Source organism: Dendrobates tinctorius, unplaced genomic scaffold (genome assembly GCF_039654945.1).
Source record: "Dendrobates tinctorius isolate UK_male_01 unplaced genomic scaffold, ASM3965494v1 ptg000241l, whole genome shotgun sequence".
Classification (NCBI taxonomy): domain Eukaryota; kingdom Metazoa; phylum Chordata; class Amphibia; order Anura; family Dendrobatidae; genus Dendrobates; species Dendrobates tinctorius.
In genome coordinates, this window is record NW_027361908.1 from 8,024,840 (window position 1) to 8,047,641 (window position 22,802).

The 22,802-nt window shown below is 46.0% G+C and overlaps 1 protein-coding gene across 1 annotated transcript in view; it reads left to right on the top strand.

Moving 5' to 3' along the window:
- Positions 1 to 22,802, top strand: part of LOC141060642 (dynein axonemal heavy chain 3-like) — a 2,648,786-nt gene that overhangs the window by 237,804 nt on the left and 2,388,180 nt on the right. The window lies entirely within an intron of this gene.

Here is a 22,802-nt window from a genome sequence, read left to right on the forward strand (position 1 = left end):
GCATTGTAATATAAAAAAATTCTTACACAGCGCACATACTGATTACCTATCCCTAAACTAAAAAACAAAATATTCCCTATAAATGTATGATTCCCCGTCCCGCCCGTGAACACCGTTGGTGGTTCTAGGACCGATATGGAGGCAAAAGAAAAAATAGTGCATTCAAACACTACAAAAGCTAAATAATCTTCTTTAACTCTACATAAATATAATACTAATCAAGTGAATTATATAATTTAGACACAAATAGTTAACTCCTGAAAAAGAAAAAGAAATAAATTAATGTCAGAATCCTTACAATCTTCAAGTGCTTTCAATTAGGGTGAAGATCCGATTTAGATTGTCTAGAGAGTCCAGGAGAAGCCATAGAAGATAATATTCCTGTGTTTTGCAAGAACTCGGCACCCTCCTCTGGTGAGGATATACCAGTCATTTTAGATGCAAATTGGACCTGCAGAATAGAGTGTTGAGTCCAATTGTAGGGAATGCCTGCACGACGGAGTTCTTTTGTTGTAGTTTGAATTGATTTCTTTTTTATCCAAGTGTCTTGCGAAAGGTATTTGTAAAAGGATAAGTGGCTATATGGAGATGAAAGAAATGTTGGTTCCTTGGAGAATTTTAGAAGCGTGTTTCTGACCCAGTAGAATGAGACGCTAACATCCATGGCTACATCAGGTGGAAGACAAGGGTGTCTACGAATTCTAAAAGCTTTCTCTATTAGATTTCTCTCTTCAATGTTAGGAATAGTGGGGTGAATCATAGAAGAAATGGAACTTTTCAAGTGGAAGGATGGGACTTTTTCGTGGACCATCCATAATCTTGATATTGTTTCTCCTTTTAAAATCTTCATATGCGGCCAAACTGTTTGTAAAGGAATCTATGTCCTTTTGAATTTTCCACATGGATTCTGTAACTGTAGATAAAATCTTAATTACCCCAGCACATAGAGATGCATATGCTGAATAAGGAGATTTAACCGTATTGTAGTCATGAGAAGGACTGTCTGAATTTTCGATAGCATTCAAATGACAATCTTCTACAAATAGTAATAGTGTCTTATGGAATAGCTTTTTTATTAAAGCTTCGGAGGCCTTAGCTTGCTTAGAGCCTGTGTTTTTTGCTTTTAAATCAATCAGTGTTTCGGAAACATTATCTCTAATGGTTTTTTAAAAAAAAAAATCATGGATTTTAACAAAGCTTTGAGCATTCTAGCCTTAAACTCCTCTGTAGGGTATTCATCTGAATTAGGTATTTCATCAATTAATGATGTCTTAGAAGTATTATGCCTTCCATTGTTGTATGGCTTCTCATGATCCCAATAATCTATATTGATTTGGGTGGTATCATTTTCTCCGGACTCATAATCACAGTTACAGTTGTCATGTTTGACAATATCGTCAGATTGAGCCTGAGGAATTAGATTCCTCATAATCCGTGTCAGCAGATATGTCACTTCCCCCAGATTCAGGTGACCCCATACCCTCCATAAATTCCGCCGAATGTACACTATGCAAATCTTCAAGTGAATTGTAGGACTTATATGAGTCATATGGTGGTCTGATAAATTATCTGTGTTATTACGCCCTATTAGAAGTTGAAGATTACAGGCTTCTTCTTTCTCCCATTCCCTTATCCTATTATCATTCTCCCCATTCCTCCCCGGGAAAAACACCGGTGCATTGTACATGAGCCTGCCATCAGCAATCAATTTGGGTGAAAGGGATCTGCCAGGGTTTTGCCATACAGAAATTGCGTTACGATCATACTGACTTTAAGCACAGCCAAGTTAAATATGTGACAATTCTACCCTAAGCCACCAAATCTTGCCCAGTATGGAGGATGCAGTTTCTCCCTCCTCTGATCCACAGCATCTCTGCCACCTTGTCTCCTCTGCTCCTACGTGCTGCCATCACTCCCCATCTCCACCACAAACCTCAAGCCTCTCCCTGCATCTGTCAATGATTATTCATGCACCCCTGATGAATTTACCGCCACTTCTCCTGGATTCCCAGCCGCATCTGCAGCCGCTGATGAGTCCACCGCCACCTCTCCTGGGCTCCTGCCAGCTCCTGCATCCCCTGAAGAGTTCACCGTTGCGTCTCCCGGGTTCCCGCCTGCACCTGCTGTCACTGGCTTTGGCTTTGAAGTGTATACCGCCGCCTTCCCCAGGCTACCGCCTTCTTCCTTCCCCGCTGCTGCAGATAACACCGCTCCTCCTGACCTCCGGCTCCCTGTGTCTTGCCCAGCAGCAGGCTTACCACCGCTCAGGACCAGCGCCGATAACGATGATGTTACAGTTTTAACCGGCGGTCTTCCTGAGTCACGCCTTCCCACGGTCTCCCGACGCTGCTGCCAGCATGTCTCCTCCGACACATTTGCTGTGGCCTGCAGACTCCTCTTTGCACCCGCAGCCCGGGGATTTCGCAGAGCCTCCTGAGCCGTCAGCTTCCATCGCGCTTGTTTAGATGCTGCAGCTCCAGACGGCTGGTTAAGTTGTTTTGCTCTGGGGAGAGGAGGCTTATGTTGGATCTTCTCAGTGAGCTTCTTTGGCCATAAATAAAGTTTTTTCTTCATCGGATCCTGAATTTCTTCCTTCTTTCTTACTCCAGTCATGTTCCAACAAGATTTTAAGTCCAAAATTCCGGCTTTTAGTACGCTTTTGCAGGCTTAAATAGGGGAATACCAGGAGCTCCTGATAAACAGGTCTGCTCCCTTCCCCTGCAAACCAAGCCCCGTAAAACGCATTTAAAGCTGGAGCATCAGGAACTGGTTTTGGCTTACATTGGCGAAGCAGCATCCAGCTCTATCGCCTCCTCTTCTGAAGTTTCAAAAACTGCAAGCACTGAGTCGTCATTGCAGGCTTCTGGTCAGGAACAACCCCTTTCCTTGTGTCCTTCACCCCCACCAAAAGCGAAGGATGCGGCAGGCCACAGTTCAGATAACTCCATGGAGCTCTTTCACATTCCATGCCTGGGTTATCAAGTCAAATCCTGAATTCCCCAGTCCAACATGAATCTGACTTGGAGTGCACTGATGCACAGCCACTGCTAGATGATTCTGCTAGTACATTGACCCAGAGCAATACATTTCCGTCAAAGTCTAGTGAGCCTGAATCAGAACCTGATGAAACTCAGGTGCCCCTTCCCGCATACTATACCACCTTACACGGACTCAGAGGAAGGTGCAGATGAAATTGAAGAAGAGGTGATGGATGACCCAGTTGTTGACCTGGATTGGCATCCATTGGGGGAAGAGGGTAGCGCTGGCAATAGCTCATAAGAGGAGAAGGATCCGCAGCAGGCATTGACATCGCAGCAGCGGTTATCTGGCAGGACCGTGGCTGTACAAAAATTTGTTTAAAAAAAACAAAAAGAGTTGCAGGACAGCTTGTCCAGATGGTCAAATTAGCACAGCGTGCAAGGCCTGCAAATTTATACCATAGTGCGAAGAGTGCAGTCTGGCACTTTTTTGACCAAAATCCTATTTATGAGGCAAAGGTTATCTGTAAGAAGTGCAGAAGGACCTTTAGCCAAGATAAAAATCTCAGAAATTTGAATACCAGTTGCATGCTTACACATTTAACTACCATGCACTTGCAAGCATGGACGGACTACAAAACCTTAGGTAACACATGTGCACCTGCTTCGTCTGAAGGTATCCAGCAATGCTCCATCAGGGGACAGCAACGGAGGAACAGTGCTGCCTAGTGTCATGATCCAGGACGGGGTTTCGCTTTGGCCCATCCTGATCAGACTGGGGGTTAATTGTTCTGCCTCTCTCTGGCAGAGGGCAGCTATTTAATGCTCACTGGACCTAGGTCCGGTGTCAGTTATACTCCTGCCCTCGGCTGAGTTAGTTGACCTTGTGCGTACGTGTGCCTTGTGCCTGATATCTTGCTTGCTTGTTTGGTTTTGATCCGGTTCTGTCCCTGCTAAGAGTTCTGCCTGTCCCTCTTGAACTGCGCTACCTCTTGTGTATGACCCTCTGCTTGTGACCTGACTTCTCTCTGCTCGTCCCCTTGGTACCACATCGCCCTCTTGTGTATGACCTTTGGCTTTGTCTGACTACATGTCTGTTTGTCCCTCCTGTGCCTCGTTTGCCCGTACTGTTGTGACCTCCGTTTTGCCTGACTCTGAGTTGTTGTATGGTGTCCTGTCATATCTGAAAGCAGGACACTAAGCCCCGCCCCCTTGCAGTCACCTGAGCATAGGTCCTGTGCCAGCTTGCTAATTTCAGTGTACGCAGGTCCTGTGCCTCTTTACTTTCCGGCGCTGACTGGACCCTGACTCTAATAGTTTGAAGCACGCATTGTCACCTCTGCTGCCCTGCTCCACAGGTATCTTTTAGCACTGTTTCTGTACTCAGGACACGCGCACTGGCTCTGAGAGCGAGTGTAGTGCAGTGTCTGTGACACTGTTATGAATGAGTCACCGTAGGAGGCAAAACCAGAAATACTAGCTAAGTCCAGAAAACCAGAGAAGTTGGCAGCTATCGAATTGCAGACCCCTGAACCTAACAACAACAACTAGCAGTAGCCGTGGGGGGTTCCTACGGTGCCCTAGACCCATTGATCACAGCTGGAGAACTACATAGCCTAAAGACAGAAAGGGAAATCTAAACTGCCCCAGAGCAGACCCCAAAGCAATAGGCAGCCCCCAACATATAATGACGGTGAAGCAAGATGAAAAAACACTCACACAGATAGAAAGATAGGCTGAGCAAATGATGGGGCCCAAGCTAACTAAATAGGACAGAATAGAAAAGCTGCTGTCTGCAATCCGCCAAAACCCTCTCAAAAACAAGAGCCAACAGACTGATAGGGAAAAAAGCCCTGAAGACGCTAGGCTTCAAAAAGACTATATCAGTACTCAGGTATTATCTGAAGACAGAGCAAAAAGGAATTCAGCTCACCCAGGAGAGAAAGGCAGAAATCCAGAAAAACAAGGCAAAACAAAACCAAAACACAAATGCAAAAAGTAGAGCAGAAAACTTTTGAGGAGCAGGAATCAGACTGGTCTCCAAGAATCCCTCAGAGTAATCACCCACAAGGCAGAAGGGCGTCGGCTGCCTTATATCCAGTCAGCAATCCCAGTCACCCAGTCATCATCATTCTGCTCAGGTGCTTTGTAATCAGCCTCACTACCTTCCTTCACCAGAAGAGGGAGTTCATGAGACCTCAATGGTGAAGGGGAAAATGAACTCACAACAGTACCTCCTCCTTGAGGAGGGGTCACCGAACCCTCATCCATGCCACCAGGGCCATCAGGGTGAGCCCGATGAAAGGCACGCACCAATCTTTTGAATATCAGAGGCAGAGACCCAGAAATTATCCTCCTGACCATAACCCTTCCACTTAACCAAATACTGGAGTCTCTGTCTAGCCAGACGGGAATCCAGTATCTTCTCTACCTCATATTCCATGTTACCTTCAACCAATACAGGGTCCGGAGGTGCCACCCCAGGAACAACTGGTTCAATAAACCTCTTCAACAAGGATTTATGAAACACATTATGAATTTTAAATGTGACAGGAAGAGCCAAATGAAAAGAGACCGGATTAATAATCTCCAAAATCTTGTAAGGTCCAATAAATCTAGCCTTAAACTTAGGAGAAGCCACCTTCATAGCGATATTTTTTGATGATAACCAAACCATATCACCAACCTTAAACTGGGGACCAATGGTCCTATGTCGGTTGGAAATCCGCTGTTCCTTCTCCTGGGAGAGAGATAACTTATCCACCACTTGGTCCCAGATCTGGTGCATTCTCTCCACCACAGTGTCAACACCTGGGCAGGCAGAAGGCTCCACCTGCCCTGAAGAAAATCGAGGATGAAACTCAAAGTTACAAAAAAAGTGACATCAAAGTGGCAGAACTAGCACTATTATTTAAAGCAAATTCGGCCAAGGGCAAAAATGAAACCCAATCATCCTGATCGGCGGAAATAAAACATCTCAAATACGACTCCAAGGTCTGCTTTGTTCTCTCCGTCTGCCCATTGGTCTGAGGGTGAAAAGCAGAGGAGAAGGACAACTGAATTCCCAGCTTGGAACAGAAAGTCCTCCAAAATCTAGACACAAATTGAACTCCTCTGTTAGATACAATGTTCTCAGGAATCCCGTGCAAGCGAACCACCTGTTGCAAAAACAGGGGCACCAACTCAAAGGAAGATGGCAACTTAGGGAGTGGTACAAGATGAACCATCTTAGAGAACCTATCACAAATCACCCAAATAGCAGTCATTCTCTGAGAGACAGGCATATCAGAGATGAAATCCATTGAAATATGGGTCCATGGCCTCCTGGGGACCGGCAAAGGCATCAACAACCCACTAGAGCGAGAACAAGGTTTAGACCAGGAGCAAGTCCCACAGGACTGCACAAAATTCCTGACATCACGAGACAAGGCGGGCCACCAAAAAGACTGACTCACCAGATCTCTAGTACCAAAAATACCTGGATGACCAGGCTAATGCAGAGCAATGAACTTCAGACATCACTCTCTTCTTCCACTGTTCAGGAACATACAACTTTCCACTGGGACAGCGCTCAGGTTTGTCCTCCTGGAACTCTTCCAGAGCACGTCTCAAATCGGGCGAGATGGCAGAAAGAACTACCCCTTCGCCTAAGATGGTAGCAGGCTTGGTCACCACAGGAGAATCAGCAAAGAAGCTCATAGAGAGGGCGTCTGCCTTGACATTCTTAGTGCCAGGAAGAAAAGAGACCACAAAATCAAAACGTGTAAAAAACAAGGCCCACCTAGCCTGTCTAGGATTCAAGCGTTTGGCCGACTCCAGGTAAATCAAATTCTTGTCGTCAGTGAGGACCACGACTTGGTGTTTAGCTCCCTCCAACCAATGTCTCCACTCCTCAAATGCCCATTTCATGGCTAACAGTTTCCGATTCCCCACATCATAGTTATGTTCAGATGGAGAGAACTTTCGGGAAAAGAAAGCACAGGGATTCATTTTAGATGTTACAGGATCCTTTTGGGACAAAACAGCTCCTGCACCAGTCTCAGAAGCGTCCACCTCTACCTGGAATGGGAGTGAGACATCAGGTTGCCGCAAAACCGGGGCAGAAGTGAATCTTCGCTTCAGCTCCTGAAAGGAAGAAACAGCCTCCGGAGACCAATTCAACACATCAGCACCCTTTTTAGTCAGATAAGTCAATAGCTTGGCAATACTAGAAAATTTTGCTATAAATTTCCAATAAAAATTAGCAAAACCCAAAAACTTCTGGAGGGCCTTCAAAGAAGTGGGCTGAACCCAATCATAAATGGCCTGTACCTTGGCCGGGTCCATTTCAATAGTTGACGGAGACAAAATAAATCCCAAAAATGAAATCCTCTGTACCCCAAAAAGGCATTTCGATCCTTTGACATACAGGGAATTCTCCCTCAAGATCCGGAACACAGTCCATACATGTTCCACATGAGAATCCCAATCCTTGGAGAAGATCAAAATATCATCCAGATAGATAATAAAAAATGTATCCACAAAGTCTCGGAAAATGTCGTTCATGAAGCACTGGAAGACAGAAGGGGCATTAGTGAGCCCAAAAGGCATCACCAGGTACTCAAAATGTCCCTCCGGAGTATTAAACGCCATCTTCCATTCATCCCCATGCTTAATGCGGATAAGATTATACGCCCCCCTGAGGTCAAGCTTGGTAAACCAGCAAGCACCTTTAACTCTGGAGAATAGATCCGAAATTAGGGGTAACGGATACTGATATTTAATAGTAATTTTGTTGAGGGCATGATAATCAATACAAGGCCTTAATGAATCATCCTTTTTGGCCAAGACAAAAAAAAAAACGGCACCTAAGGGTGAAGAGGATCGTCTAATATGACCCTTCTCCAACGCCTCCTTAATATAGGATCGCATAGCCTCGTGCTCGGGTACAGATAAATTGAAGAGCCGACCCTTAGGAAATTTACACCCCGGGCTCAGTTCAATTGCACAGTCATAACTCCTATGAGGAGGCAAAGACGCAGACTCATTCTCACTAAATACATCATAAAAGTCCGCCAAATAGTCAGGAACATCATGCGACTGAGGAGAGGTGGAAAAAAAGGAGCCTCACTAAGGGCACACCGACAACCCCAACTCACCACAGACACAGATTTCCAATCCAAAACTGGATTATGAATTTGCAACCAGGGAAACCCCAGAACAATGGTATCATGCAAATTATGCAACACCGAAAAATCTGCAATTTCCTTGATGGTCTGGGGCGACCCGCATTACCACCTGGGTCCAAAACTGAGGTTTATTTTTCGCCAAAGGAGTAGCATCAATCCCCCTCAAAGGGATAGGCGTCCGCAGAGGCGTCATCGGAAGTCCACAACGTTTAGCAAAATCCAAGTCCATTAGATTCAGGGCTGCTCCCGAATCCACAAAAGCCTTGGCGGAAAATGTGGACAGGGAGCAGATCAGAGTAATTGCCAGAAGAAACTTAGGTTGAACACCACCCACAGAAAACGTGTGTGCAAAACATTTCTCTCATTCAGGACAAACAGAAATAATATGCGAGGCATCTCCACAAAAAAAACACAGCTTATTACGCCTTCTGAACTCCTGACATTGCTCCCTGGACAAAACTCTATCACATTGCATAGGTTCAGACACTTGTTCAACAGGTGGCAGCACCTCTCGTGCAGTCCTGCGTTCACGTAAATGCCGATCAACCTGAATGGCTAATGATATAGAATCGTCAAGACCAGAGGGAACAGGAAATCCCACCATAGTATCTTTTACGGCTTCTGACAAACCCTTCCGAAAGAGAGCTGCCAAGGCATTATCATTCCAGGTAGTAAGGACCGCCCACTTTCGGAATTTTTGACAGTACAATTCTGCAGAATCTCGACCCTGGCTCAATGCCAACAGGGTCTTTTCAGCCTGATAAATAGCATTAGGTTTGTCATACAACAACCCCAAGGCTTGAAAAAATGCGTTCACATTAGTCAGAATAGGATCATCTGGTTTCAAAGAAAACGCCCAATCCTGGGGATCGCCACGCAGCAAAGAGATGACAATTTTAACCTGCTGCACGGAGCTCCCTGACGAGTTAGGCTTCAAGGCAAAAAATAATTTACAATTATTTTTGAAATTCAAAAATTTAGACCGATCCCCAAAAAACACATCAGGAGTAGGGATCTTTGGTTCAGCAGCATGTGAATGAGCAAGGTAGGCGGAAATTCCCTGCACTTCCACAGCGAGCTGCTCCACACGATCAGACAATTGCTTTATCTCCATTGAGAGAAAAAAATTTTCCCCCTACGGCCTCAGAGATATAGAGGAAAAAATATACACTTTTTTTTTTTTACAATACTTTCCTGCTATTAAGTACCCTAGGATCTGCGGTATGGCGAGTGATTCTGTTATGAATAAGTCACCATAGGAGGCAAAAACAGAAATACTAGCTAAGTCCAGAAAACCAGAGAAGTTGGCAGCTATCGGATTGCAGACCCCTGAACCTAACAACAACAACTAGCAGTAGCCGTGGGGGGTTCCTACGGTGCCCTAGACCCCTCGATCACAGCTGGAGAACTACATAGCCTAAAGACAGAAAGGGAAATCTAAACTGCCCCAGAGCAGACCCCAAAGCAATAGGCAGCCCCCAACATATAATGACGGTGAAGTAAGATGAAAAAACACTCACACAGATTGAAAGATAGGCTGAGCAAAGGATGGGGCCCAAGCTAACTAAATAGGACAGAATAGAAAAGCTGCTGTCTGTAATCCGCCAAAACCCTCTCAAAAACAAGAGCCAACAGACTGATAGGGAAAAAAGCCCTGAAGACGCTAGGCTTCAAAAAGACTATATCAGTACTCAGGTATTATCTGAAGACAGAGCAAAACGGAATTCAGCTCACCCAGGAGGGAAAGGCAGAAATCCAGAAAAACAAGGCAAAACAAAACCAAAACACAAATGCAAAAAGTAGAGCAGAAAACTTAGCTTTTGAGGAGCAGGAATCAGACTGGTCTCCAAGAATCCCTCAGCGTAATCACCCGCAAGGCAGAAGGGCGTCGTCTGCCTTATATCCAGTCAGCAATCCCAGTCACCCAGTCATCATCATTCTGCTCAGGTGCTTTGTAATCAGCCTCATTACCTTCCTTCACCAGAAGAGGGAGATCATCAGACCTCAATGGTGAAGGGGAAAATGAACTCACAACAGACACCTAGCCTACGGTCTAGGAAACAGTTGGCTGTAGGAGTTCGACCCTCCTCCTAATCCTCCAGAAGCGAAAGCTCTTCGACAGAGCGCAGTCGTACGAGCACTCCATCCGCGGGTGCCAGTATTGCACACGAGGTGTCCCACTATCGAACAGCTAGTGGTAAGCGGCAGCAGGCTGTTTTAAAGATGATGTCTTTGGGCGACAATAGACACACTGTGGAGGTAGTGGCTGACTACTTGCATCGACAATCTGAGTCATGGCTGGGCAGTCTACATCTTGAGCCAGGCAAGGTAGCCAGTGATAACGGTCAGAATTTTGTGGCAGCCATAGCACTTGCAATACTTACCTCTCCCTGCTCCACCGCTGTGTAGTCTGGGCAGTGAAATCCTTCACAGGGACGGCCACTACAAATTTGGTGTACTGATCGATGATGGTTAATGCGTAGCTATGGCCTGTCCTGCTGGCCTCTACCTTCAGATGATCAATGGCTACTATTCGTAGTGGACGTCGACTCACAATCAGATGCAGTGGTGCTTTATGATCAGGTTTCACAGTTTTCCTAGTCACAGACGTGTGACATTCCTACCACCATTTTACAATGTCTCCTCTCATGCCAATCCAATAAAATCACAAACGGCCTGTGGCTTCTGTCTTTTGCACTCCAAAGTGACCAGACAGATCATGATAGGCAGTGAGGACCATGTGTACATCTCTCCCTGTGATCACAATTTGATGGAGACGAGTTACGGTGATGGGATCCACACTACTGCGATACAGCAAACCTTTCTTCACAAAGAACCATTTTCGCTGTCTCCACAGACCAAAGTAATTGAGGGTCAGCATCGCCTCTGCGAAATCTCCCGGGAGGTTTTCCCGTGATTAGTAATTCCCAAATTTCAGCAATCACTCGACTTTCCATCTGTACTTGTAACCATTTAGTTTCCTGTAGCGGAGAGTCTGGACTGGCTTACTGATACTGAAATATATACGAACATTTAAAAGTACCCCAACACTGTATACTGGTGTACGCTTCAAATATATTTCCCTTTTTCTTCTTTTTTATATTCTGGTGTAATCCATACTGAGCCTGTGAGTGTCTGTGTCTGACTCTGGAAATATAGACTGAGATTTACAATTAGCCCTAGACTGGATACACCGGGTATCTGCTGATGCAGTACCTTTTTTCAACATTTTGGATTACGGGTAAATCCATACTGACTGAGTGAGCGTCTGAGGGTGACTCCTGAAATACTGTATATACTGTATGGATTCGCTCTGGTAGGCAATAGCTGGGCGGCAGTAACAAGGCAACACACAGGCATAATGTCCAATTTCAGTGGTTTTAATGTCACTCAGTAACCAGCAGCATAACAAAACATGAGGGAAATAAAACACATACTCCAGCTTGGAGAACCACTGGTCCCAGACTCACCCCTTGCACGGGACGGGCGTAACTAAGCAGCTGCCAGGTCCTGCGGCATCCACCAGGTGCCATTCCCGGGGTTCTTCCGAGTATTGCTGCAACAGTCCTGCAGCACGGGAATCCTATATACAAGTTGCAGACTGCGTCCACACAAGTCCCTGTAGTTTCCAGAAACACACTCACACTGTGGCATTTACCAACCTCCATTACATAGGGCCTAACCCCTCCCACCAGTGAGGTAGACATTACATGGGCTGATCACGTGACCCTGACATCATCGCAGGTCCTGTCTTTAAGGAAAAACCCGGCCAAACATTAATCTGCTAGGAGAAACATATCTTCCATCCAGTAAAACACCCTTTACTGTACCACATACCTCCCCCCTATGTTCAACCCTGGAGGGGTGGACACATGACATACAGTGAACTCTGGACAGGGCATCTGCATTCCCCTGTAGTCTGCCTGCGCGATGTTCTACTGAAAACTTAAAGTTTTGCATTGACAGGAACCACCTGGTGACTCGGGCATTCCTCTCCTTAGCTTGACTCATCCACGTAAGAGGGGAATGATCTGTCACCAACCGAAATGTTCTCCCCAGCAAATAGTAGCGCAACGATTCCAGTGCCCACTTGATGGCCAGGCACTCTCTCTCCACAATACTGTACCGGGTTTCAGCCGGGGTAAGCTTCCGGCTTAGGAAACTAATGCGATGCTCTTCCCCGTTAACTTCCTGAGACAGCACAGCACCGAGGCCGATCTCAGAGGCATCAGTCTGCACCACAAACTCTTTTTTGAAATTTGGTGTGATCAGGACTGGTGTACCACACAGTACCCCTTTTAATTTTGTAAAGGCCTCCTCTAACTGATCATTCCAGTGCACCATCACAGATTTTTTTCCTTTTAAACAATCTGTTAAAGGCGCGGACAGGGTTGCAAAGTTGGGAATGAATCGTAATATCCCACCAAACCCAAAAAGGCCTTTACCTGCTTTGTTGTGAGGAGACGGGGCCAGTTCTGAATTGCCTCGACCTTGTTCACTTGGGGCTTGAGAACTCCCCTCCCAATGACATAACCCAAGCACCGGGCTTCCTCCAACCCTATGAAACACTTCTTTGGGTTGGCAGTTAGCCCTGCTTTTCGCAGGGAGTCTACCACTGCCTGTACTTTTGCTAAGTGGCTTTCCCAATCGGTGCTCAACACAATAATATCATCTAGATAGGCTGAGGCATAGCGGCGATGGGGATGGAGAACAATATCCATTAACCGCTGGGTCGTTGCTGGAGCACCATGCAACCCAAAGGGTAACACCTTATACTGGAACAGCCCCTCAGGTGTTATAAATGCCGTCTTTCCCTTCGCCGCCTCTGTTAGGGGTACCTGCCAATAACCTTTTGTGAGGTCCAGAGTTGTAAAATACCGTGCTTGCCCAAAGCACTTTATCAACTCGTCAACCCGGGGCATCGGGTAGGCGTCAAACTTTGAAATGTCATTGCGTTTTCTAAAAAAATTACAGAACCTTAGAGACCCATCAGGCTTGGGTATTAGAACTATTGGACTGGCCCACTCACTTTGAGACTCTTCTATGACCCCTAACTGTAGCATCATTTTTACCTCTTCCGAGATGGCTTGTCGCCGGGCCTCAGGCACTCGATACGGCTTTAATCGGACCTTGGCCTGTGACTCTGTGACAATGTCATGTTGGATTAGGGAGGTGCGTCCAGGGAGCTCCGAAAAAACATCTGTATTTCGGCTGATGAACTCCCGGACCTCCTGAACCTGTTTAGGAGACAAAGTATCTGCAATTTTGACTGCAGGTTGGGCTTCTCCTGCCTCGCCCCGAGGTAACGGAGCCTTTTCCATCTGAAACGCTGGCAGCGGACTATCCCCACCAAGGTGCTCTCTATCTTTCCAGGGTTTAAGCAAATTAATATGGTAAACCTGTTCTGGCTTTCTCCGACCTGGTTGGTGTACCTTGTAGTCTACTGGTCCCACCTTCTCCTTGATCTCGTAGGGTCCCTGCCACCTTGCGAGAAATTTGTGATCTACGGTAGGCACAAGCACCAAAACTCGATCCCCAGGGCTAAAGGTTCTTACCCAAGCCTCCCGGTTATAGACCCGACTCTGTGACCGTTGTGCTGCCTCCATATGTTCCCGGACCAAAGGTAGGACTGTCTCCATTCTCTCTTGCATTTTTGCAACATGTTCTATCACACTTTTGTGGGGAGTAGGTTGGTTCTCCCAGGCCTCTTTGGCTATATCTAGCAAGCCCCGTGGATGTCTGCCGTACAATAGTTCAAAGGGCGAGAACCCCGTAGATGCCTGAGGTACCTCCCGCACTGCAAATAACAAATATGGCAATAACAGATCCCAGTCCTTCCCATCTTTGGAAACTGCCTTTTTTAACATGCTCTTCAGTGTCTTATTGAATCTTTCTACCAGACCATCTGTTTGGGGATAATAGACCGAGGTACGCAACTGTTTAACATTTAACAACCGGCAGAGTTCCTTTTTAATTTTTGACATAAAGAGAGTTCCCTGGTCTGTTAAAATCTCTTGCGGAATTCCCACCTGTGAAAACATACCCATGAGTTCCTTTGCTATAAGCTTAGCTGATGTGTGGCACAGAGGAATGGCCTCAGGATATCAGGTAGCATAGTCTAGAACTACAAGAATGTGTTGGTGTCCCCTTGCCGACTTATTGAGAGGCCCCACCAGGTCCATGGCCACTCTCTCGAAGGGTACCTCTATAATTGGCAAAGGCACCAAAGGGCTCCGAAAGTGAGGCTGGGGACTGGTTACCTGGCATACTGGACAGGAGCTACAGTACCGTTTAACTTCTTCATGAACCCCTGGCCAGTAAAATCGCTGCAGAATTCGGTCGAGGGTCTTCTTTTGGCCCAAATGCCCCCCAAGTACATGCGCATGCGCTAAATCCATTACCAGCCTTCGATATGTCTGAGGTACCAGTAACTGTTCCACCATTTCCCCACGTATTTTCTCCACTCGGTACAACAAATCCTGATTCATCTCAAAGCGTGGAAACACCGTATCTGCCCCAGGTTGTTGGGGTTCCCCATTGACAAACAGTACATTTTCTCTGGCCCTGGCTAAAGTGAGGTCTCGGAGTTGCCCTGTACCAAAATTATCACCTGATACATTCAAGTCTGACAACTCGGGTCCCAGCGGCAAGTCTTCCACCTCTCCAGCCAATACTTCTATGGGAGAACTCTCCCCCTCCTCCACCGAAGGGAAGGTTATTCCTTCCGCCAGCACTTCTTCCTCCGGGCCACCAGGCTCATGCCCCCTTCTGGAGAATGTAACCTGGTTGCCTCTGGTGCCAGCAGTTGCTCAGTGGACGGGACAACCGACAGCCACAGCACAGAAAACAACAGAAAGTCTCTTCCAATTATCACATCATAATGTAAATTAGTCACCACCCCCACCTCGTGGCACCGCCTCCGCGCTGGCGTGCTGATCACCACTAGTGCGGTGGGATAGTCTTTTAAGTCTCCATGTATACACAACACCCCAATTTTCCGACCCGTATACTCGCTGGTGTGTATCCAGCTGGCTCGTACCAGGGTTATAAGACTCCCTGAGTCCAATAGGGCCACAGCTGGGGTGCCCTCCACTTCCACCTGACACAAATGTTCCATATTGGGGCCTTTCGGGGTGCCCACTGCACACATTGGTTTGGCATAATGGGACTGGCGGTACCCAAAATTGGTGTCCATGGGCTCAGTCAGGTGGGTTCAATCAGCTCTCATATGACCTGGTTCCTGGCACCGCCAGCAGATTATTGGGCTCCTTACTTTCCCAGATAAGTCCTGAGCGGCCTTCCTGGGCTCCGCTCGCCGAACCAGGGGCAGGGACTTAGGGAACCTTCGGGTTACCTTTCGAGGGGTCCCTCCCTGTAACTCTTTGGTAGCCCCATACCTTTCTATGAGGTCTATCATCTGCATGGCATTAGTAGGGGATGCCTGACCGACCCATGTCTGGAGGGAGTGGGGCAAAGCCCTCCAAAATTTATCAGTCACTATGCGGTCCAGCATGGTTGTGGGGGACAACACCTCAGGCTGCAACCACTTTTGTAACAGGTGCAACAGGTCGTAATACTGGGACCGGGCCGGCTTGGAGGGGGTAAACTCCCACTGGTGTACCCGCTGGGCCCGCACTAACACATTTACCCCAAGACGAGCCAGTATCTCACCCTTGACGACCATGTAGTCCGCCCTTTGCTCGGTGGGTAGGTCCTGATATGCCTTCAAAGGTCCTGGGGTCAGAAACGGAGCAAGGACATCTGCCCAATGGTCCCAGGGTAGCTTCTCTCTCTCAGCGACTCCTTCGAACATCTCCAGGTATGCCTCCACATCGTCCGATTTCTCCATCTTGGGAATCACTATACGAAGTGCTTTCCGGACCTCATGGATTCCCTGGTCAGCTCCTTTGGTCTGCGCTGCCGTGATACGCTGTATCAACAGCTGATTGGTTTCCTGCTGCTGCTGCATAGCCTGCTGCTGCATAGCCTGCTGTCGCATGGACTCCAGTTGCTGCTGCCGCATGGCCTCCTATTGCTGCTGCATAGCCTGCTGTTGCTGTGTAGCCTGCTGCTGCATAGCCTGCTGCTGCTGCTGCTGCATGGCCTCTATGAGCATTTTTACTGTGGCCTCCATTTCTGGAAAGCTCCCCGCCTGGGTCTCTGCCACTCGTTTCACCCAGGACATAGGCTGGGGTGCAAATGAAAAATAAAAACAGCCTGGCCTCACTGCTTGTGCCCGCATTCAGTCCACCAATTGTAGGGATTCGCTCTGGTAGGCAATAGCTGGGCGGCAGTAACCAGGCAACACACAGGCATAAAGTCCAATTTCAGTGGTATTAATGTCACTCAGTAACCAGCAGCTTAACAAAGCATGAAGGAAATAGAACACATACTCCAGCTTGGAGAACCACTGGTCCCAGACTCACCCCTTGCACGGGAAAGGGGTAACTAAGCGGCTGCCAGGTCCTGCGGCATCTGCCAGGTTCCATTCCCGGGGTTCTTCTGAGTATTGCTGCAACAGTCCTGCAGCACGGGAATCCTATGTACAAGTTGCAGGCTGCGTCCATACAAGTCCCTGTAGTTTCCAGAAACACACTCACACTGTGGCATTTACCAACCTCCATTACATAGGGCCTAACCCCTCCCACCAGTGAGGTAGACATCACATGGGCTGATCACGTGACCCTGACATCATCGCAGGTCCCGTCTTAAAGGAAAAACCCGGCCAAACATTAATCTGCTAGGAGAAACATATCTTCCATCCAGTAAAACACCCTTTACTGTACCACAATACGGAGTGTGTATAAAAGCCCTCGCCATTTTTCTTCTGACCATCATTACAGTAGAGAGAGGTTGGTGATGCTGTTTAACATTAGGGAGACACTTAGGCTTGTAAAAAGAAGTTATTATGTGCTTGTGCAGAACAATTGTTGTGTACAGTTACTGTGGTGTGACAGGGGAGGATTTTCTTGTGTGCATCAGCGCTAGTTATTAGGCTGCCTGCCAGTGACAGGGAGGATTTTCTTTGGTGCAGCAGCGCTAGTTATTAGTTTGCTTGCCAGTGACAGGGAGGATTTTCTTGTGTGCAGCAGCGTTGATTATTAGCCTGCCTTATAGCACTATTGCTGTGTGTACACTGCTGTGCTGACTGCTTTTTACACAGCACTCTTACTTGTATTCTTTTTTTCGGCACAGCGAACGAACCTTCATTATTTCCCACACCGTATAGAGCTGTACACTCCTCACACAGTACAGTGTCCCGGCTGGTATCACGGAGAAATACATGCTGACTATCTGTATGTGACTTTAGGAAATTTATAGGGAGACTTAAATTTTTACTTATGCTATATACACCTGCTATCTGCTGATACAGTACCTTAGTTCAAATTTTTTTCTTACGGTATAATCCATACTGGGTGAGCGTGTGTGGTTCACTCTTTCAATATATACGGAGATAAAAATTATACCCTATACTATATAAACCTCCTATCTTGTGATACAGTACCTTTGTTAGACATTTTGTATTACGGTGAAATCCATACTGAATGAGCGTCTGAGGGTGACTACGAAAATATATAAGGAGATTTAGAATGTTTAAACTATGTTATGTATACCTGGTATCTGGTGATTCTGTACCCTTTCTCAACTGTCTACATTCTTGTCGAATCTATACTGGGCCTGAGAGCATCTGTGTCTTCCTCCTGAAATATATACAGGGATTTTGAATGTTGAAACTATGCTATATATACCTGGTATCTGGTAATACTGTACCCTTTCTCAACTTTCTACATTCTTGTCTGATCCATACTGGGACTGAGAGCGTCTGTGCCTGCCTCCTGAAATACATACGTAGATTTTTTCTATTTTAACTATACTATATATACTTGGTATCTGTTGATACAGTACCCTTTCTGCCAGAAAGTCCTCCTCCATCCACCACTCTAAGTGCATCATTGACACCTTGAACATTGGCCCACATGTGTGATTATTTCTTGCGGATGTTCTTTTTAGATTATGGTGTGATCCATAATGAGCGTGTGAGAGTCTGGTGTTGCTCCTGAAATATATATGTAGATTTTAAAATTACCCCAACACTGTATACAGCTCTACGCTTGTGATACATTACCCATTTACTGTTTTTATATTCTGGTCTAATCCATACTGAGGCAGTGAGAGTCTGTTTCTGACTCTGGAAATATATACGGATATACCTGGTATCAGGTGATACTGTACCCTTTCTCAACTTTCTATATTCTTGTCGAATCCATACTGGGCCTGAGAGCATCTGTGTCTGCCTCCTGAAATATATACGGAGATTTAGAATGTTTAAACTAGACTATATATACCTGGTATCTTGTGGTACTGTACCCTTTTTCAACTTTTTATAGTATTGTCCAATTCATGCTAAGCCTGTGAGCGTCTGTGTCTGACTCATGAAATAAATACGGAGATTTACAATGACCCCTACACTGTATACAGCTGTACACTTCTGATACCTTACCATATATCTGCTGATATTTTGGGTCCATTTTCACAAAAATTAGGAAGTATGGTTTAAGAGGCCGCGGACGTGGGCGTGGGGGGCTATCTGGTACTGACGGTGGTGGTGGTGCATCTGCTGGTAGTGCCCAAAGTACAATACCCTCTAAGGCCGGAGGTGTTGAGACTACGGCATGGTCTGGCTCCGGAAGGCCTGGAAGGCTCCCTTTTCTGGGAGTAGGTAAACCGCTTTCAAAGCCGGAGCATCAGGAACTGGTTTTGGCTTACATTGCCGAAACAGCCTCCAGCTCTATTGCCTCCTCTTCTGAAGTTTCAAAAAATGCAAGCACTGAGACGTCAGTGCATGCTTCAGGTCAGGAAGAACCCCTTTCCTTGTGTCCTTCACCCCCACCAAAAGTGAAGGATGCGGCAGCCCACACTTGAGATTACTCCATGGAGCTCTTTTCACATACCATGCCTGGGTTATCAAGTCAAATCCTGAATTCCCCAGTCCAACATGAATCAGAGATGGAGTGCACTGATGCACAGCCATTGCTAGATGATTCTGCTGCTACATTCACCCAGAGCACTACATTCCCCTCGCACTCTACAGAGCCAGAATCTGACTCTGATGAAACTCAGGTGCCCCTTCCCGCATATTATACCACCATACACAGTGACACAGAAGAAGGTGCAGAAGAAAGTGCCAATTCCCTGAGCAGGTGGGGGGCATACTCATGGGTGATGGCACTGGCACAGGGCCCCTCATAGTACGCAAAAGTGTCTCTGCTGGTGGGAGGGCCCACTCGCCGTCAGACACACCGGCATACTATGAGGTGCCCTGAGCCAGTGCCATCGCCCACAAGTGGCCCCCCTGCTTGCTCATGGCCACAGCACTTGCAATACTTACCTCTCCCTGCTCCACCGCCATGATGTCTTCCGCGTTTCCTGACAGTGACATTCAGGACAGAGAGCGCAATGACATCACATCTGTATGCCCTCTGCTTAAACAGTCCAAGTGCAGAGAGCTGGAAAATGTTGATGCTGAGGAGTCCAGAGTAGAGCAGTGCCCAGCGAGGAGAGGTATTTAACTTTTTTAAAGGTTGGGAGCAATTTTTGTGGAGCACTATACACTGGAGAATGAGATATGGGGCCCATCATACATTGGAGCATCATCCATTTGGCCCTTCATATACTGGAGCATTCCAAATGGGGACATCAGACACTGGAGTAGCATTTATGGGGCCCATTATAACTGGTGCATTAGAAATGGGGCCCATTATATATGGAGCATTATTTGGGCCCATAAGACAGTGGAGCATCATCCATGGGGACCAACATATACTGTAGCATTATGTGGAGCTCGTCATATACTGTATGGAACATTAAATGGGACCAATTATTCTGTATGGAGAAATATATGGGGCTCATTATTCTGTATGGTGCACTATGTGGTGGCCATAATACTGTATGGAGTAATATACTGTCCGGTTTTTGAGCTATTGGAGAATTTAAAATAGATATCAGTCATGTCATGTAAGAAGTCTTTTTCATTGTACTATACCAAGATTTCTCTGCCGTATTGGAGCATCATGAATTGTGGTATATGTTAAAGGGCCCACTGACACTCTTTGGCCCGGGCCACACGAAAACCTGGAGCCAGCCCTACCCCCCCACAACTTTAGCCAAAGCGTAACTATTATTATAAAGTAAATTAAGGTTGACAAGCTTAAGTAATAAGAATTGATGTTGTTGGCATTGAAATGGGCACTGTAGGTGTGTTTACTGTCTTCCACTCCCTGATGACTTTGCTTCCCCATTGACTTGCATTGGGTTTCGTGTTTCAGTCGGACCCTGACTTTTCCCTATAGTTGGCCGATTTCGTTCGAATCGACTTTTGAGAAAGTCGGGTTTCATGAAACCCGACTCGACCCTAAAAAAGGCAAAGTCGCTCATCTCTAGTGCTGAGGTACTGAAGTTGGCCAGATGAGGCATCGTGTAGTCCTTACCTTGGTAATCAGTCACGCTGACATTTCAGTGTTGCCAGTTACCTAGGCATTCAACCAAAGACTATAAAATTAAAGACTTTCCATTCCATTACAGATGTGAATACAATTGAATGATGTGAAAAATAATCTTGGGGTATAGATTCATGGTTTTCCCTAATCCTCCAAAAGTGATGTGCTCCTGCTGATGAGGATTACTCTGTTGATTACTAAATCTAAAATGAGTAGTGTATTCAATAAATAAAATCTAAATTAAATTTCCAAAAACTGACTGTTACATCCAAACATAGACTAGGTGTGAACAGGTGCTTACCTAGAGTCACCAACTCATATATAATCAAATAAATAAGGCAGCACTCTGTAGCGCCATAGCTTGCAAACATGAAATATGAACGTTGAACTGCATTACTGCATAAGAAATACGAAAAATTGAGAATGCTTAGCTCATAAATTGGCCAATTCATGTGTACCTGGAAGCCACGTTAAGTCAATTCTTGTTTTCCAGGACCTAACACTGCCAAACCTCTCTTAGACGTAAGTCTTCATGTGTATGGGAACCTGTGAATCCTCTCTTGGACTGTATCTATATCTTTATGGAGGAGTAGGGTCCTGCTATGATTAAAAATGAATAAATATGAATTATACATAACAAAAAAAATATATACAGTGGGGCAAAAAAGTATTTAGTCAGTCAGCAATTGTGCAAGTTCCACCACTTAAAAAGATGAGAGGCGTCTGTAATTTACATCATAGGTAGACCTCAACTATGGGAGACAAACTGAGAAAAAAAAATCCAGAAAATCACATTGTCTGTTTTTTTTCATTTTATTTGCATATTATGGTGGAAAATAAGTATTTGGTCTGAAACAAGCAATCAATATTTCTGGCTCTCACAGACCTGTAACTTCTTCTTTAAGAGTCTCCTCTTTCCTCCACTCATTACCTGTAGTAATGGCACCTGTTTAAACTTGTTATCAGTATAAAAAGACACCTGTGCACACCCTCAAACAGTCTGACTCCAAACTCCACTATGGTGAAGACCAAAGAGCTGTCAAAGGACACCAGAAACAAAATTGTAGCCCTGCACCAGGCTGGGAAGACTGAATCTGCAATAGCCAACCAGCTTGGAGTGAAGAAATCAACTGTGGGAGCAATAATTAGAAAATGGAAGACATACAAGACCACTGATAATCTCCCTCGATCTGGTGCTCCACGCAAAATCCCACCCCGTGGGGTCAGAATGATCACAAGAACGGTGAGCAAAAATCCCAAAACCACGCGGGGGGACCTAGTGAATGAACTGCAGAGAGCTGGGACCAATGTAACAAGGCCTACCATAAGTAACACACTACGCCACCATGGACTCAGATCCTGCAGTGCCAGACGTGTCCCACTGCTTAAGCCTGTACATGTCCGGGCCCATCTGAAATTTGCTAGAGAGCATTTGGATGATCCAGAGGAGTTTTGGGAGAATGTCCTATGGTCTGATGAAACCAAACTGGAACTGTTTGGTAGAAACACAACTTGTCGTGTTTGGAGGAAAAAGAATACTGAGTTGCATCCATCAAACACCATACCTACTATAAAGCATGGTGGTGGAAACATCATGCTTTGGGGCTGTTTCTCTGCAAAGGGGCCAGGACGACTGATCCGGGTACATGAAAGAATGAATGGGGCCATGTATCGTGAGATTTTGAGTGCAAACCTCCTTCCATCAGCAAGGGCATTGAACATGAAACGTGGCTGGGTCTTTCAACATTACAATGATCCAAAGCACACCGCCAGGGCAACGAAGGAGTGGCTTCGTAAGAAGCATTTCAAGGTCCTGGAGTGGCCTAGCCAGTCTCCAGATCTCAACCCTATAGAAAACCTTTGGAGGGAGTTGAAAGTCCGTGTTGCCAAGCGAAAAGCCAAAAACATCACTGCTCTAGAGGAGATCTGCATGGAGGAATGGGCCAACATACCAACAACAGTGTGTGGCAACCTTGTGAAGACTTACAGAAAACGTTTGACCTCTGTCATTGCCAACAAAGGATATATCACAAAGTATTGAGATGAAATTTTGTTTCTGACCAAATACTTATTTTCCACCATAATATGCAAATAAAAGGAAAAAAAAACAGACAATGTGATTTTCTGGATTTTTTTTTCTCAGTTTGTCTCCCATAGTT